Genomic DNA, 18,882 nt, shown 5'->3' on the forward strand with positions numbered 1-18,882 from the left:
TTGCCGAGGGAGAGTGGCTTGCCGGTGAGGAAGAGCTTGCCAAGCCTGAAGCCGAGTTGAGCGAGCCCGCCGAGGGTGCGAGCGGCTCGTCGAAGACCAACTCCTCTTCCTCCTCATCTATAGACAGGCCGCCGCAAGCAGAGCCGCGAGCTCCACCAAGAAGGCGTCTCCGCAAAGCCGGGGACGTAGCGGGGCGGCAGACGAGTCAACAGCCGCCGCGCCGCGTGACGCGCTCCACCGGGGCAAGCACTGTTGCCGCTGGAGCACCTCACGCCGCTACGGCAACTAGAGCGGGGTCCTCTCGGACCACCGCTTTTGTTCCTGCCGCTTCTCATGCTGTGGCGGTGGCCGGAACTGGGTCGTCTCAGACCACCGCCACTGCCCCCGCCAAGCGGCCAAGGGAACCTACTCCTCTGCCTCGTCGCGCCGGAGGTGAGCCGGACTTCGACCTCTCCGCGCTCAGCTCCGACGAGGAAGAAGAAGAGTAAGATTCTTTGCTGTACTCGTAGTTCTTCAATTCTTGTTGTTTTGTCTTGTATCTGATTTGCTTTACTCTGAACTCATTCCTTTTCAGGACTCTGGCCCAGAGAGCGGCGAAGAGAGCCAAGGTCCCGGTGATTGTCATCGAGGACGAACCCACCGCGACAGGAGGGGGTGTGTCCGAGACCACCTTGCCGGACCCGGCAACTACTCCTCAAGGCAGCCCCCAGCGCAGCCCCCAGCGTAAGTACATGGTTTACTTCCCGCTGTTAGGCGCGCATGGGTGCCCTTTCTTTGCTGACATCTGACTTATTGGTTTGTGTAGGAGCAGAGCAGCCTCACCAGGAGTGCCCGGAAGCCACCCCCGATGTGCCATCTGCTTCGACTACACTGCCAAGGGAGGATTCCCCGGCAAGGGAGCATTCTCCGACAAAGGAGAAGTCTCCGGCAAGGGACGGCACCAGTGATCCCCCTGTGGTGGAGACCGTGACTATAGAACCCAGTGCAGGTAATCCTCTTGCTTGAAAACTTCCCTTGGGTTCTTCTTCTAATTTTCTTTTTGGATATTTGCTTGACTTTTCTCCCCTTTTCGGCCATCAGATCCATCTGCCGAGGAGCCGATGGATACCGAGGTTGCCGGCGAGGAGAACGCGCACGGCAATACCGACGATGTCGCTGCCACCGAAGAAGGGGCCGGCGCTGATGATCCCGCCGGCGAAGAGGCCGCCAAAGCTGCCGCCACAGAAGCCGGCGAGGGGTCTGGCGATCGCACTGACGGCCCTGAGGCCGCAGGAGCGTCAGGCGCTACGCCGACCACCGATCCCTCCGCCGCTGCTGCAGCGTCAGGCTCCGAAGAGCCCCAGCCCGGCGCCTATTTGAAGGCCGGCGATGGCGTCTTCATCAAGCTCCCCTGGGCATCAAGCTCCAGGGCGCCGGTCGAAGGAGAAACCTTTGATGGAGAAGTGCTCGCTTCCGCTGGGCTGACGCTGGTCGATGCGCCGAGCAGCAGCAGCGGCGAGTCTGAGGAGGAGCGGCTGCTACAGAAGCTGGTGTCGCTCTACCGCGCTCGGCAGGCCAAGGTGGAATCCCGAGAAGCGCTTGTCGCGAAGGCGGGAGTGGACATCGAGAGGCGCGTGGAGGAGCTTCGGGGTTGCAACCAGGAAGCTCTCCGGTCCCTGGCCGAGAAGCGGGAGCAACTCGCCGAGGAGTGGAAAGCCTTCCTCCTCGAGAAGGCTGAAGTTGAAGAGAAACAGCGGCTTGCCGCCGAGGAGCTGTCTGCGCGGGAGGGCGAGTTGGCGCAGCAGAAGGTCAACCTTGACAGCCACAAGGAGGAGCTTGCTGCGCGCGAGCAAACATTCGGCGGGGCCCTCAAGGAAGCAGAAGATGCGCTGCAGCTGCCGAGGCCGCCAAGAAGGAGCTGGAGACGAAGGTGGCGCAGCTGGAGACCGATCTCAAGGCGAGGGGTGAAGAGCTTCCCGCGCTCAAGCGTGAGCGCGAGAAGGGCGCCTACACCCTTGGCGAGCTGCAGGGTCGTCTCGTCGAGAAGGGCAAAGAGCTTAGCGCCGCCAAGGACTCCAACGCAGATCTTGAGTTGAAGCTGACTACTTTGACCAAGACGCTGGACGGCGCCAGGGAGCAGGAGGTGGCCTTGAAGAAGCAGATCAAGGCCGACGAGGCGCTGCTGGCGAGTGCTGCCGCCACCCAGAACACCTTCAGGGAGAATGTGGAGCACTGGACGGAGGGTCTCGTGGATATTGCCGCAGCCATCAACAGGGAGCTGGCGCAGCTGGGGATGGAGGATCTCGGGTATCCTTCCGATGAGAACCTCCAACCTAGCGCCAGGCTCACTTTGTTCTTCAAAGGCGTGGCGACGGCTCTCCAGCGACTCCGGGAGAAGATCCCAAAGCAGCTGGCCGACGAGTCGCGCAAGATCTGCGCGGGAGCTCTTCAAAAGGTGTTGGTGAAGGTGGCCTTCCGCAACCCGGGCCTCAACCTCACCAACGTCCTCAAGACCCTGCCGCCGGATGCTGATCTGGAAGCGCTCAAGGCCCTTGTCGCACCTATTGTGGACAAAGTGAGCGAGATCAAGAGGGTTGACGGCGATCGCGTAGATTAGGCCGCCCGTTTTCTCCTTTTCTTGTCGCTGCTGGCCATGTTATGAAAACAATCTGTTAGAGCTGCGACAAGCTATCTTGTAATATAACTCTATTTTGGGTATCGATTGCTATGTTATTTCCTTTACTTGATTCCTTCCTTTGTATGTTTTTGCCCTACGCTTTTAGGGAACTTGCCGGTGCAGGCACCTTAGCCGCGAGCGCTGAGTGCAGGACGTCAGCAGCCTGCTGGCGGTGCCGCTACCGACAAGAAACCTTGTTGCTACTAGTCGCAGCTCACTTAAGTTGTTGAGCGGACTCGAAACAAAGTAAGGGCGCAACTAGCTACGAGTTGGTTCCTCCACGCACAGGTTTTCCATACAAAGCACGGTCGTTTGAGGAAGATAACTTAAAAAATTTAAAACTGATTGCTCAAACTTTGGCAACTTAGCTTTTTTGTCGTTTGCTTCCCGGTAAGGCGAAACTTTCTTGAACGACGCCTGGTCCACACCATTATCTTCTCCTTTCCCCCCGGCAAACTTGTGGGTGAGGGAACCTTCCTTTCTTTGCGAAAAAGAAAGAAGAGAAAATAAAGATATGGAGCCTTATGGCTCGTTATTGCTTACCGGGGGTAGGTGCTGCACAAGGTGTCAGATAACACATGCAAAAAATAGAAAGCATGAAATTGACAGGATGTGCGAAGCACATGAGCTTTACTTATGCACGGGGTCTGCGCCCGGCTTTGTACAAAGGATTACATGCAACATCGGCAAGACTTGTACAAAAGGTGGTTGCCGGAACAGCTTCCGGCAACCGCGCCTTACGGGTAAAACTTACGAAGATGCTTAATGTTCCAGGAGTTGCTCACCGGAATGCCATCTTCGGTCTCAAGGCGGACAGCGCCAGGCCTAGTGACTCGTTTCACCCGGTAAGGGCCTTCCCACTTCGGCGTCAACTTGTTGGAATTCTTGGCGGACTGAACGCGCCGAAGAACAAGGTCGCCTTCCTCGAGACTTCTGGCATTAACTTTGCGGCTATGGTAGCGACGCAAAGCTTGCTGGTATCGAGCAGCTCGTACAGCAGCCTGAAGACGGTCTTCCTCAAGGAGCAGCGCGTCATCTTGTCGCAGCTGCTCTTGCTCAAGCTCATCATAAGCGAGCACTCGAGGCGACCCATATACGAGTTCCGTGGGGAGAACTGCCTCTGCTCCATAGACTAGAGCGAAAGGTGTCTGGCCAGTGGCTCGATTTGGCGTCGTCCTGATTGACCAAAGAACCACCGACAGCTCCTCAATCTAGTTCTTTCCGCACTTGCGCAGCCTGTCGAAAGTCCTGGTCTTGAGCCCGCGCAGCACTTCAGCATTTTCCTTCTCCGCTTGACCGTTGCTTCTCGGATGAGCAACAGAAGCGAAGCAGACCTTGGCGCCAAGATCTTGGACGTACTGCATGAAGGTGCAGCTGGTGAATTGCGTGCCGTTGTCGATGATGATCCTGCTAGGGATCCCGAAACGGCAAACAATCGACCTGAAGAACTTGACTGCTGACTGTGCTGTCACCTTCCTCACTGCTTCCACTTCCGGCTACTTTGTGAACTTGTCGATTGCAACGTACAAGTACTCAAAGCCCCCGACAGCTCGGGGAAAGGGGCCGAGGATGTCGAGCCCCCAGACCGAAAATGGCCAGGATAAAGGGATCGTCTGGAGAGCTTGAGCTGGCTGGTGTATCTGTTTGGAATGGAACTGGCACGCTTCACACTTGGTTACTTGTGCAGTTGCATCCTGGAGGGCTGTCGGCCAAAAGAAACCTTGCCGGAACGCTTTGCCGACAAGTGCTCTTGCGCCAATGTGGTGACCACATATGCCTCCATGTATCTCTACCAACAGCTTCTGTCCGTCTTCCCGGTGAATACACTTCAATTTCACACTGTTGAGTCTTCTTCTGTACAGTGTGTTGTCGACAAACTGGTACATACTTGACTGCCGGGCTACTCTTTCCGCTTCTTCTTGCTCTTCGGGAAGTTCTCCTGTCTGAAGGAAATGGACAATCTGCTATGCCCATGCTGGAGCTTGCGGCTCGACAACAAGGACTAAAGGCACATCTGCTGCTGCGGGAACATCCGCTTCTACGGCAAGAACCTGTGGCTCAGCCGGAGCTTGACGTTCCCCGGCAAGCTTGCCGGAGCAAAACTTGTCGGGAGCGTCTGCTTCAACGGAACAAACCCTAGGGCTTGCCGGAGCAGACTGCTCCTCAGCACCCTTGGTGTTGATCTTGGGGACCTTCTTGGCGGCGGCTTCGGGGAGCTCTGCCGAAAAATAGTCACCAGAAATCAACTTCCTCTTCTTGCTCTGTCCAGTTGATGGCGTTACGGACGGTTGAGTCAGTTTGAGCACAAAGATCCCTGGTTCCACAAGTAACTTAAGTGCGGCGCACTTTGACAAGCCATCGGCAATGTCGTTATCAGCTCTTGGAACATGCTCCATCTGTAGGCCGTCAAAGTGCTCTTCTAACTTTCTCACTTCATCAACGTAAGCTTCCATCAACGGACTCTGATAATTCTTGTTCACTTGGCGGACAACAAGCTGTGAGTCACCCCTGACGATGAGCTTCTTGATCCCAAGGTCTGCCGCGATCCTGAGACCGGCAAGCAAACCTTCATACTCTGCGGTATTGTTTGTTGCTTGCTCCCTGGGAAAGTGCATTTGGACTACGTACTTGAGGTGCTCTCCGGTGGGTGCAACAAGCAGCACGCCCGCACCGGCGCCTTGCAGCGAGAAGGCACCATCAAAGTACATCAGCCACTCTTTGCTTGCTTCCTTGACGGGGATGCTCGTTTCTGGAATTTCTTCATCTGGTGTTGGCGTCCACTCTGCTATGAATTCTGCCAATGCTCTACTCTGGATAGTTGAAGTGCTCTCAAACTTGAGGCTAAAGCTTGACAATTCTAGTGCCCACTCGACAATCCTGCTTGTTGCTTCTGGATTCTGCAGTATCCTCTTCAGCGGAAAACGAGTGACAACTGTGATCTCATGTGCTTGGAAGTAATGGCGCAGCTTTCTCGAGGCCATGAGAAGGCCGAAAAGCAATTTCTGCACACCAGAGTACCTCGACCTAGCCCCCTGCAGAAGGGAGCTGACAAAGTAAACTGGGCGCTGCACCATTCTCTTCTGCATCTCCTCACGCGTCTGCGCAGATCCATCTTTGTCGGGACCAGAGCTTGCCGGTGAAGCCCCCTGCTTGTCGCTAGATGCATCTGCCATGGTTGCTGGCTCATCATCCGCCTCCCTCTCCGCTACTAACGCAGCACTAACCACTTGATTGGTTGCCGCTATATACAACAGCAACTTCTCTTGTGGCTTAGGTGCGACAAGTGTTGGAGTGGAGGACAGGTATCTCTTTAAGTCCTGCAGCGCAGCCTTCGCTTCTGGAGTCCATTTCATTGGACCTGCCTTTTTCAATATTTTGAAAAACGGCAGGGCGCGCTCAGCAGACCTAGAGATAAACCTGCTGAGAGCCGCCACGCAACCGGCAAGTTTTCGTACATCCTTGACGCGCTTTGGTGCTTCAATCTGCTCAATGGCCTTGATCTTGTCGGGATTGGCTTCAATTCCCCGCTGAGACACAAAGAACCTGAGAAGCTTGCCGGAGGGGACTCCAAACACACACTTCTCGGGGTTAAGCTTGAGGTTGATCTTGCGCAGATTTGCAAAGGTTTCGTCTAAATCTTGAATCAGAGTTGCCTTGTCCTTGCTCTTGACCACTATGTCATCCATGTAGGCTTCCACATTTCTGTGTATTTGTGGCTCAAAAGCGTCATGGACTACCCTTGCAAATGTTGAACCAGCATTCTTTAAACCGAAAGGCATCCGTATGAAACAGTATGTGCCACATGGAATGATGAATGCGGTCTTCTCCTCATCCTCTTCTGCCATGAAGATCTGATGGTATCCTGAATATGCGTCAAGAAATGAAAGCAAGTCACATCCGGCCGTGGAGTCAACAATCTGGTCAATGCGCGGCAAGGGAAATGGGTCTTTGGGACAAGCTTTATTAAGATCGGTAAAGTCGATACAAAGCCTCCATTTCCCGTTTGCCTTACGCACGACTATAGGATTGTCCAACCACGTAGGATGGAGCACTCCTCTGACAAGGCCTGCTGCTTCCAACTTCTTGATTTCTTCTGCGATGAATTCTTGGCGCTCCACTGCTTGTTTCCTGACTTTCTGCTTGACGGGTCGCGCATGAGGACAGACGGCAAGATGGTGCTCGATTACTTTCCTGGGAACACCGGGGATGTCAGACGGTTGCCACGCAAACACGTCGACGTTCGCCCGCAGGAAAGCAACAAGCGCGCTTTCCTATTTAGGGTCAAGAGTGGCACTGATGGTGAAGGTACCACCAGTGCCGTCCTCCTTGGCGGACACATTCTTAGTCTCTGGCGGAGCTGCCATTGTCTTCTTACACTTGCCGGTGGAGCTCGATGGTGCGTCCTCGACAGTAGCGCAGCACTCCGAAGAGGTGCGCTTGCCGAAGTGGGCATCAGAACTCTTGCCGGACTTGGCCTTCTTCTTCCCCCCGGGAGCTTCAACGGCAAGTGACTTGCGATCTGTCGCGGCTGCTGCTTCCCGGTAGATCTTATCGGCGCAGATAAGAGCATCCTTCTTGTCGCCAGGGATAGAGATGACACTTATCGGGCCTGGCATCTTCAGTACGTTGTATGCATAGTGAGAGGCCGCCATGAATTTGGCGAGTGCTGGACGGCCGAGTATCCCATTGTAAGGCAATGGAAAGTCAGCAACGTCAAAAGTGACCCTCTCAGTCCTGAAGTTCAGCTCGCTGCCAAATGTCACCGGCAACGTGATCTTTCCCTTCGGCTTGCTCCTTCCCGGATTAATTCCTTGGAATGTGCCGGTCTCTTCGAGCTCGCTGTCAGGGATCTGGAGTTTCTGGAGTACCGCGGAGGAGATCAGGTTCAAGCCGGCCCCGCCGTCAACTAGCATCTCAGTGACCTTGAGGTTGCGGATAGTTGGTGAAACCAACATCGGCAAGCACCCGACCGCAGTTATACGATCAGGGTGGTCCTCAATATCAAAGATGATAGGCGTGCTGGACCATTTCAGAGGCTTGCGTGACTCAACGGGTGGTTCTGCCGCATTGACTTCCCGCACCCACTGCTTGAGCTGGCGGTGTGAAGTATGCAGAGAAGCACCGCCGTCAATGAGCAGGACCTCTGTGGCTTTCTGGAACTCCTGCTCATCGGTCTCGTCTTCATCCATATCCTCATCGTCGTCGTCATCTTCATCCTTGTCGCGGCCGCAGGGAGGTCTATCTCCTTGCCGCTGCTTGGCCTTGCTGCGGCGTCCTCCTCGGCCGGGGCGTTTCTTGCCGGATCCTCCAGCACCTTCTTGGGCCTTCTCCTTGTCGCGTCGCTCGTATTCAGCCTTTTGCTGCTCGACAAGCTGCTCGACCTTCTTGCAGCTCTGGAGGTCATGGCCCTTGGTGCGGTGGATCTTGCAGTACTGCTTGTTGGTGCCGTCCTGCTTGTCGGCGACCACCACAGCCTGGGAGTTGGAGCTACCAGCTTTGGCTTCCTTGGCGCCACCTCCGTTGCCGGACTGCTCAACGACTAGCACATCTTTGCCTTTCTTCTTCCTGTTGTTCCGCCGCCGGTTTTTCCTTGCCGGGGCAGCATCCTTGCTATCAGATCCTCCTGCTTCTATATTCTCTCCGGGGAGTTTCCTCCCTTCCTCAGCACGTGCACACTTGTCGGCCAGGGCGTATAGCTCACTAACGTCTTTGATCTTGCACATCGCCATCTCCTCCCGCATCCTGCGGTTTCGCACGTTTTGATGGAACACGCTGATGATCGCGGCAGGGTGGACATCTGGGATATTGTGATGTACACGGCTGAATCTCTGAATGTACTTGCGCAGGGACTCTCCTTCCTTCTGGGCGAGCAGATGAAGGTCGCTCTCTTGGCCATGAGGCTTGTGGCCGCCTGTAAAGGCACCGACAAACTGATGGCATAGATCTGCCCAGGAGGATATGGAGTTGTCCGGCAAGTGCATGAGCCAGGATCTGACATTGGGCTTGAGCACCAGCGGGAAGTAGTTGGCAAGGATCTTGTCGTCCCGCCCCCCGGCAGCTTGCACCGCGATGGTGTAGATGCTGAGGAACTCCGACGGATGCGACTTGCCGTCATACTTCTCTGGTATGTCTGGCTTGAAATTCTTCGTGCTGGGCCACTGGACTTGCCGCAGCTCACGAGTGAACGCAGGGCAACCTACCGCGTACGGCAAGTCGCCTGGTTCCCCTGGCGCATGCATGTCGATAGTGGGCCCAGTGCGCTGGTCCGATTGACGCCGCGCTTCTCTTTGGCGCTCGATGCGAGTATGAGCGTCTTCTTGCTGTCGTTCGTGAAGAACTTGGCGCTGATCGCGATGAGCTCGTGGATCTGATGACGCGGTAGAGTCGCTGTCGAGGTAGATCCGGTGAGTCGGCGATCTTGGCCTTCGGGGCGGAGAGTGCACGGTGGTTGCACCCCCACCGGTTTTGTCGGCATCAGCTCATGCCTGGTAGTCTTGCCGCGGCTGCGATGTACTTGGTTGCCGTGGAGTGTCGCCATTGGCGAAGCCGATGAGACTCTGAATGGTGGCCTTCCACTCGTCGATCTTGTCTACCATTGGAGGGTAATCCAGGAGCAGTTGAGCTCGTGCCAAGGCTTCTGCTGGAGTGGTGGGTGGCAGTGGCGAATGGTGCGAGGAGCGGCATATGCTCGGACTTCCAACTGGGTTGGAAGGAGCAGTATCCCGTCCAGGCGACCGTGTCTTGCTCGTGCCATCATGTTGGCGTGCATGCTGGTCTTGAGCACCCCGAGATCCACCAGCTCGATCTTGGTCCAATGAACGTATGGTACCGCGAGTACCATGACGCTGTCGGTCCCGCGCCTCCTGGGATGGGCGCGGTGCATGCACGGACGCCGAGGTCTGCGCAGCCTTGTCCTTGGACCTGGCAGCACCGTGAGCTCCCTCGTCGATGTCGTTCTTCCGCCAGCGTCTACCCCACCACCTGTTTGCTCCGGTGGCGGTGGGTTCGACACGGACGGAGCAGCCACCTCCGAAGCCTTCTTCTTCGGTGGCATGTCGATGAAGAAGATGAAGATCTAGCTCGTGTGAACGCTGGATCAGGTTCACACAACCTCGACGCCCCCTACCTGGTGCGCCATAAGATGCCGGGGAAACCGATCCACGAACACCTATGGGGCCGGCGGACCGGGCCCCTTTCGGTTCGGCGGGGGGCGGAGATCGCACGAAGAGCGGATCGAGGCGAAGCACACGAGCGGTTTACCCAGCTTCGGAGCTCTCCGGAGAGATAATACCCCTACTGCTGCATGTCTGAGTGTATTGAGTTCTTGCTCGGGAGCGCTGAGTGCTACAGTACGCACTAGCTGCTAACGAGACCGAGCGTGAGTGTTTTCTGGTTTCCAACCCCCCCCCCCTATGTTGCGCATGGGCCTCCTTTTATATGCTCAAGGGGTCACCGACAGGTGGCAACGCAGACAAGGGTAAAAATGGAAAAGTGTTGCGGTTGGTACAACTACCTGTACAGTGTATCCTACCTAACCCTGACGGCAGGGGACAAAGGCATTAAATGCCCGTCTGCGTCGCCCAAACAGTGCAGAAAAGGGACCATTAGGGACGCCACCGCTTGCCACGATGGCAATCTTGTCAGCGCCGCTTGCCACCTCGCACCGCTGGCTGCACAACCTCTTGCCACGCGCGCCTGGAAAGGTCCCAGGGCGACACGTTGGTGGATGTGCTGGAGCGCGGGTACAGAGTGGTAGCTTGCCGCGGCAAGCGCCTTGCCGCGGTCGTTGTCTTGTCGCGTCCGGAAGCTTGTCGCTCACCGGGCCTCGCTGGGACGCGTGGCACGTCACGGCAAGTTCCTTGAGATGCCTTGGTTGGCCTTCCCGGCAAGCTCCTCTTGCCGGGGTCTTGTCTCCTCGTCTTGAACACTTTGTTCTTGAATGGCTCCAAAGGAACCACGGAGGATCTTGGCGGTCACCCGACAAGCCTTGCCGCGGGGTGCTGCGACTGCCCGTGCACAAGTTCGGGATACTAGGGTACCCCTACTCTAGTACACCGACAGTTGCCATCGAGGATAACAAGATGGTATTTTTTATCATATTGCATGAATTTATCCCTCTACATCATGTCATCTTGCTTACGGCGTTACTCTGTTTTTACTTAATACTCTAGATGCATGCTGGATAGCGGTCGATGAGTGGAGTAATAGTAGTAGATGCAGAATCGTTTCGATCTACTTGTTTTGGACGTGATGCCTATATACATGATAATTGGCTAGATATACTCATAACTATGCTCAATTCTGTCAATTGCTCAACAGTAATTTGTTCACCCGCCGTAGAATACTTATGCTCTTGAGAGAAGCCTCTAGTGAAACCTATGGCCCCCGGGTCTATTCTCATCATATCAATCTCTATCACTTTATTTATTTACTTTGTTTTTACTTTGCCTTTACTTTTACTTTGCATCTATCTATCAAAAATACCAAAAATATTATCTCTATCAGATCTCACTCTTGTAAGTGACCGTGAAGGGATTGACAACCCCTAAGCGTTGGTTGCGAGTTGCTATCGTTTTGTGTAGGTACAACGGACTTGTGCGTGGTCTCCTACTGGATTGATACCTTGGTTCTCAAAAACTGAGGGAAATACTTACGCTACTTTGCTGCATCATCCTCTCCTCTTCAGGGAAATCCAACGCAGTGCTCAAGAGGTAGCAAGAAGAATTTTTGGCACCGTTGCCGGGGAGGCTCACGCAAGCAAGTCAACCATACCAAGTACCCATCGCAATCCCTATCTCTCGCATTACATTATTTGCCATTTGCCTCTCGTTTTCCTCTCCCCCACTTCACCCTTGCCATTTTATTTGCCCTCTCTTTCCTTGTTACCTTCCTGCTTGTTCGTGTGTTTGCCTTTTTGTTGCGATTGCTCTACCTAGATTTGGTGACCTTCACCTTAAAAGGCTAGAGGAAATCGAAAGCAATGTTAGAAAGTTTATGGTTTGGCAATTTGAGCATAATAATTTCTTTAGAAATGAACTTAAGGAACAAAAAAGTTTTATGAGCTTTATGAATAAAGAACTCGATGATATGTCTAAAGAATTTGATGGTATAAGGGCCCAAATTGCTCGTCTTGAAAAAGATGACCGCTGAAATTTCGGATATGCAAGCTACCTTAGTCAATAAGATGGCCGCTAAACCGAATTCCTATGAAAATCAAGATGAAGATCTAAAAGTTATTGATGTGTTCCCCATTAAATCTTTGTTTTGCAATATGAATCTTGATGAATCTGAAGATTATCTTCCTTTACCTAGAAGGCGTTCTAAGAATTCGGAGTTTCTAGATCTTGATGATGAAATTGATGAAAGTGGGATTGAAATAAACAAAAACCATGATTTTGCTAAACCCACTATTTTGGATCTCAAGGAATTTAATTATGAAAATTGCTCTTTGATTGGTTGTATTTCCTTGTTGCAATCCGTGCTAGAATCTCCTCATGCTTATAGTCAAAATAAAGCCTTTACCGAACACATTGTTGATGCCTTGATGCAATCTTATGAAGAAAAACTTGAGTTGAAAGTTTCTATCCCTAGAAAACTCTATGATGAGTGGGAACCTACTATTAAAATTAAAATTAAAGATTTTGAGTTTCATGCTTTGTGTGATTTGGGTGCTAGTGTTTCTACTATCCACAAAACTTTATGTGATTTGCTAGATTTCCGTGATTTTGATGATTGCTCTCTAAACTTGCATCTTGCGGATTCCACTATTAAAAAGCCTATGGGAAGAATAATGATGTTCTTATTGTTGCAAATATGAATTATGTGCCCATAGATTTTATCATTCTTGACATAGATTGCAATCCTTCATGTCCTATTATTCTTGGTAGACCTTTCCTTAGAACGATTGGTGCAATTATTGATATGAAGGAAGGGAATATTAGATTCCAATTTACTTTAAAGAAGGGTATGGAACACTTACCTAGAAAGAAAATAAAATTACCATATGAATCTATCATGAGAGCCACCTATGGATTGCCTACCAAAGATGGCAATACCTAGATCTATCCTTGCTTTTATGCCTAGCTAGGGGCGTTAAACGATAGCGCTTGTTGGGAGGCAACCCAATTTTATTTTGTATTTTTTGTTTTTGCTTATGTTTAGGTATAAATAATCTATCTACCTTCTGTTTGTATGTGGTTTTATGTTTTAATTAGTGTTTGTGCCAAGTAGGACCTATAGGATAACCTACCATGATAGTTGATTTTATTATGCTGAAAAAAAGAAACTTTACGCGCACCAATTTAGTTATGATAAATCCCAGGAACGTGATTTTGCGTTTATTCTTTTTTCTGCTGATCAATAAACAAATTTTCCAGGACTTCCTATTTTGGTAGAATTTTTAGAGTTCTAGAAGTTTGCGTTAGTTACAGATTGCTACAGACTGTTCTGTTTTTGACAGATTCTGTTTTTCGTGTGTTGTTTGCTTATTTTGATGAATCTATGGCTAGTAAATTAGTTTATAAACCATAGAGAAGTTGGAATACAGTAGGTTTAACACCAATATAAATAAAGAATGGGTTCATTACAGTACCTTGAAGTAGTCTTTTGTTTTCTTCCTCTAACGGAGCTCACGAGATTTCTGTTGAGTTTTGTGTTGTGAAGTTTTCAAGTTTTGGGTGAATTCTTTTGATGGATTATGGAACAAGGAGTGGCAAGAGCCTAAGCTTGGGGATGCCCATGTCACCCCCAAGATAATCCGAGGACACCAAAAAGTCAAAGCTTGGGGATGCCCCGGAAGGCATCCTCTCTTTCGTCCACTTCCATCGGTAGTTTACTTGGAGCTATATTTTTATTCACCAACATGATATGTGTTTTGCTTGGAGCGTCTTGTATTACTTGTGTCTTTGCTTGTTAGTCTACCACAATCATCCTTGCTGTACACACCTTTTGAGAGAGCCATACATGAATTGGAATTTGTTAGAATACTCTATGTGCTTCACTTATATCTTTTGAGCTTGATAGTTTTGCTCATAGTGCTTCACTTATATCTTTTGAGCGTGATAATTTTTACTCTAGTACTTCACTTAGATCTTTTAGAGCACAGTGGTGGATTTTTTTTAAAGAAACTATTTGATCTCTCATGCTTCACTTAGATTATTTTGAGAGTCTTTTAGCATGGTAATTTGCTTAATGTTAATATACTTGGTATTCAAGATATGTGAAACTTTCTTTTGAGTGAATTGAATACTAAGATAAGTTTGATGCTTGATAATTGTTTTGAGATATGGAGGTGATAATATCAAAGTCGTGCTAGTTGGCTGATTATGAATTTGAGAAATACTTGTGTTGAAGTTTGCAAGTCCCATAGCATGCACGTATGGTTAAAGTTGTGTAACAAATTTGAAACATGAAGTGTACCTGGCTTGTGCATCCTTATGAGTGGCGGTCGGGGACGAGCGATGGTCTTTTCCTACCAATCTATCCCCCTAGGAGCATGCGCGTAGTGCTTGAATTTTTGATGACTTCTAAATTTTTGCAATAAGTATATGCGTTCTTTTGACTAATGTTGAGTCCATGGATTATACGCACTCTCACCTTTCCGCCTTTGCTAGCCTCTTCGGTACCGTGCATTGCCCTTTCTCACCTTGAGAGTTGGCGCAAACTTCGCCGGTGCATCCAAACCCTGTGATACGATGCGCTCTATCACACATAAACCTCCTTATATCTTCCTCAAAACAGCCACCATACCTACCTATCATGGCATTTCCATAGCCATTCCGAGATATATTGCCATGCAACTTCCACCATCATCATCATGACATACATTACTTTTGTCATATTGCCGTTGCATGATCTTGTAGTTGACATTGTATTTGTGGCAAAGCCACCATGCATTATTTTCCATACATGTCACTCTTGATTCATTGCACCATCCCGGTACACCGCCGGAGGCATTCATATAGAGTCATATCTTATTCTAAGTTTCGAGTTGTAATCCTTGTGTTGTAATCAATAGAAGTGTGATGATCATCATTATTAGAGCATTGCCCAAATAAAAAAAAGAGAAAGGCCAAAAAGAAAAGAAAAAGAAAGGCCCAAAAAAATAAAAAAAATAAAAAGGGCAATGCTACTATCTCTTTTTCCACACTTGTGCTTCAAAGTAGCACCTTGTTCTTCATATAGTGAGTCTCATAAGTTGTCTTTTTCATACTAGTGGGAATTTTTCATTATAGAACTTGGCTTGTATATTCCTACGATGGGCTTCCTCAAATGCCCTAGGTCTTCGTGAGCAAGCAAGTTGGATGCACACCCACTAGTTTTCTTTTGTTGAGCATTCATAGCTCTAGTGCATCCATTGCATGGCAATCCCTACTCACTCACATCAATACCTATTGATGGGCATCTCCATAGCCCGTTGATACGCCTAGTTGATGTGAGACTTTCTCCTTTTTTGTCTTCTCCACACAATCCCCATCATCATATTCTATTCCACCCATAGTGCTATATCCATGGCTCACGCTCATGTATTGCGTGAAGGTTGAAAAAGTTTGAGATTATTTAAGTATGAAACAATTGCTTGGCTTGTCATCGGGGGTATAGAAGTTGGGAACATCTTTGTGTGACGAAAATGAAGCATAGCCTAACTATATGCTTTTGTAGGGATGAACTTTCTTTTGCCATGTTATTTTGATAAGACATGATTGCTTTGATTAGTATGCTTGAAGTATTATTATTTTTGTGTCAATATGAACTTTTGTCTTGAATCTTTCGGATCTGAATATTCATATCACAATTAAGAAGATTTACATTGAAATTATGCCAAAGTATCACTCCGCATCAAAAATTCTTTTTTATCATTTACCTACTCGAGGACGAGCAGGAATTAAGCTTGGGGATGCTTGATACGTCTCCAACGTATCTAGAATTTTTGATTGCTCCATGCTACTTTATCTACTGTTTTGGACTATATTGGGCTTTATTTTCCACTTTTATATTACTTTTGGGACTAACCTATTAACCGGAGGCCCAGCCCAGAATTGCTGTTTTTTGCCTTTTTCAGTATTTCGAAGAAACAAAATACCAAACGGAGTCCAAACGGAATGAAACCTTCGGGATCGTGATTTTCCAACCGAACGTGATCCAGGAGACTTGGACCCTACTCCAAGAAGCTTCCGAGGAGGCCACGAGGGTGGAGGGTGCGCCCCCCTGGGCGTGCCCCCTAACTCGTGGGCCCCTTGGAGCTCCACCGACGTACTCCTTCCTCCTATATATACCTACGTACCCCCAAATGATCAGAAAAGGAGCCAAAAACCTAATTCCACCGCCGCAACCTTCTGTATCCACGAGATCCCATCTTGGGGCCTGTTCCGGAGCTCCGCCGGAGGGGGCATCCACCACGGAGGGCTTCTACATCATCACCATAGCCCCTCCGATGAAGTGTGAGTAGTTTACTTCAGACCTTCGGGTCCATAGCTAGTAGCTAGATGGCTTCTCCTCTCTTTTTGGATCTCAATACAATGTTCTCCCCCTCTCTCGTGGAGATCTATTCGATGTAATCTTCTTTTTGCGGTGTGTTTGTTGAGACCGATGAATTGTGGGTTTATGATCCATTCTTATCTATGGAAAATATTTGATTCTTCTCTAAATTCTTTTATGTATGATTGAGTTATCTTTGCAAGTCTCTTCGAATTATCTTATTTGGTTTGGCCAACTAGATTGGTATTTCTTGCAATGGGAGAAGTGCTTAGCTTTGGGTTCAATCTTGTGGTGTCCTTACTCAGTGATAGAAAGAGTTGCAAGGCACGTATTATATTGTTGCCATCGAGGATAACAAGATGGGTTTTTTATCATATTGCATGAATTTATCCCTCTACATCATGTCATCTTGCTTACGATGTTACTCTGTTTTTACTTAATACTCTAGATACATGCTGGATAGCGGTCGATGAGTGGAGTAATAGTAGTAGATGCAGAATCATTTCGATCTACTTGTTTTGGACGTGATGCCTATATACATGATCATTGCCTAGATATACTCATAACTATGCTCAATTCTGTCAACTGCTCAACAGTAATTTGTTCACCCACCGTAGAATACTTATGCTCTTGAGAGAAGCCTCTAGTGAAACCTATGGCCCCTGGGTCTATTCTCATCATATCAATCTCTATCACTTTATTTATTTACTTTGTTTTTACTTTGCCTTTACTTTTACTTTGCATCTATCAATCAAAAATACCAAAAATATTATCTCTATCAGATCTCACTCTCGTAAGTGACCGTGAAGGGATTGACAACCCCTAAGCATTGGTTGCGAGTTGCTATTGTTTTGTGTAGGTACGAGGGACTTGTGCGTGGTCTCCTACTGGATTGATACCTTGGTTCTCAAAAACTGAGGGAAATACTTATGCTACTTTGCTGCATCATCCTCTCCTCTTCGGGGAAACCCAACGCAGTTCTCAAGAGGTAGCAGCCTGACCAAGGAAACTTCTTATACCTTTTATGTCCTTGGGACATGGCATCTTTTCAATAGCATCAACTTTGGCTTTATCAACTTCAATACCTCTCTCGGAGATCTTATGCCCCAAGACAATGCCTTCATTAACCATAAAGTGACACTTGTCCCAATTCAGGACGAGACTAGTGTCTTCGCATCTCTGCAAAACTTGATCAAGGTTGCTCAAACAATCATCAAAAGAGGATCCATAAACCGAGAAATCACCCATGAATACCTCACAAATCTTTTCACAAAAATCAGAGAATATAGCCATCATGCATCTTTGAAAGGTAGCAGGTGCATTACATAAACCAAAAGGCATACGTCTATAAGCAAAAGTACCAAAAGGGCAAGTAAAAGTAGTTTTAGATTGATCCTTCGCTGACCCAGGTATTTGAGAGAAACCAGAATAACCATCTAGAAAGCATAAATGTGTGTGTTTGGATAGTCTTTCTAGCATTTGATCAATAAAAGGTAAAGGGTAATGATCTTTCTTAGTAGCTTTATGTAACTTACGGAAATCAATTACCATCCTATAACCCGTAATAATTCTTTGCGGGATCAATTCATCTTTATTATTAGGAACAACGGTAATACATCCCTTTTTAGGAACACAATGGACAGGGCTTACCCATTCACTATCAGCAACGGGATAAATAATACCTGCCTCAAGGAGCTTTAGTATATCCTTTCTTACCACTTCCTTCATCTTGGGATTTAATCGTCTTTGAGGATCTCTAACCGTTTTAGCATCTTTCTCTACTGTAATTTTGTGTTGGCATAATGTGGGACTAATGCCCTTAAGATCATCTAGAGTATATCCAATAGCTGCTCGGTGCTTCTTCAGATTTTTCAATAATCTTTCTTCTTCTTTCTTTGAAAGGTTAGCACTAATAATAACAGGATATATTTCCTTTTCATCAAGATAAGCATACTTAAGATTATCAGGTAATGGTTTAAGTTCAAACACGGGATCACCCTTGGGTGGAGGGGGGTCCCCAAGAATTTCAACGGGAAGGTTATGTTTCAGCATAGGTTCCTGTTTAAGGAACACTTCATATATTTCCTCTCTTTCCTTCATAAACATATTGTTTTCATGGTCTAGCAAATATTGTTCCAACGGATCAGTTGGAGGAACAACAATGGAAGCAAGACCAATAATTTCATCCTTACTAGGTGGTTCCCTATCACGAGGTTTTCTACTAAACTTAGCAAAATTAAACTCATGAGACATACCATCTATGCCAATAGTGACAGTATTCTTTTCACAATTAATCTTAGCACTAGCCATATTCAAGAAGGGTCTACAAAAAATAATGGGAAAAAATCATCTTGTGGGGAACCAAGAACAAGAAAATCAGGAGGGTATTTAACCTTCCCACACAAAACTCCAACATCTCTAACAATCCCAAAGGGTTTAATGGTATCCCTGTTAGCAAGCTTAATAGTAACATCAATGTCTTCTAATTCAATGGGTGCAATGTCATGCATAATTTCTTGATACAAGGTATAAGGTATTGCACTAGCACTAGCACCCATATCACATAAGCCATGATAACATTGATCTCCTATTTTAACAGAAATAACAGGCATGCCTTCGACAGGTCTAGGTGTCTTAGTATCTGGACTAGCAATATTAGCAGTCTCACCACATAAATAAATAACATGCCCATCTAAATCATCATCCAAGAGATCTTTAACCATAGAAATACTAGGTTCAACATTAATTTG

Source organism: Triticum aestivum, chromosome 6B (genome assembly GCF_018294505.1).
Source record: "Triticum aestivum cultivar Chinese Spring chromosome 6B, IWGSC CS RefSeq v2.1, whole genome shotgun sequence".
Taxonomy (NCBI): domain Eukaryota; kingdom Viridiplantae; phylum Streptophyta; class Magnoliopsida; order Poales; family Poaceae; genus Triticum; species Triticum aestivum.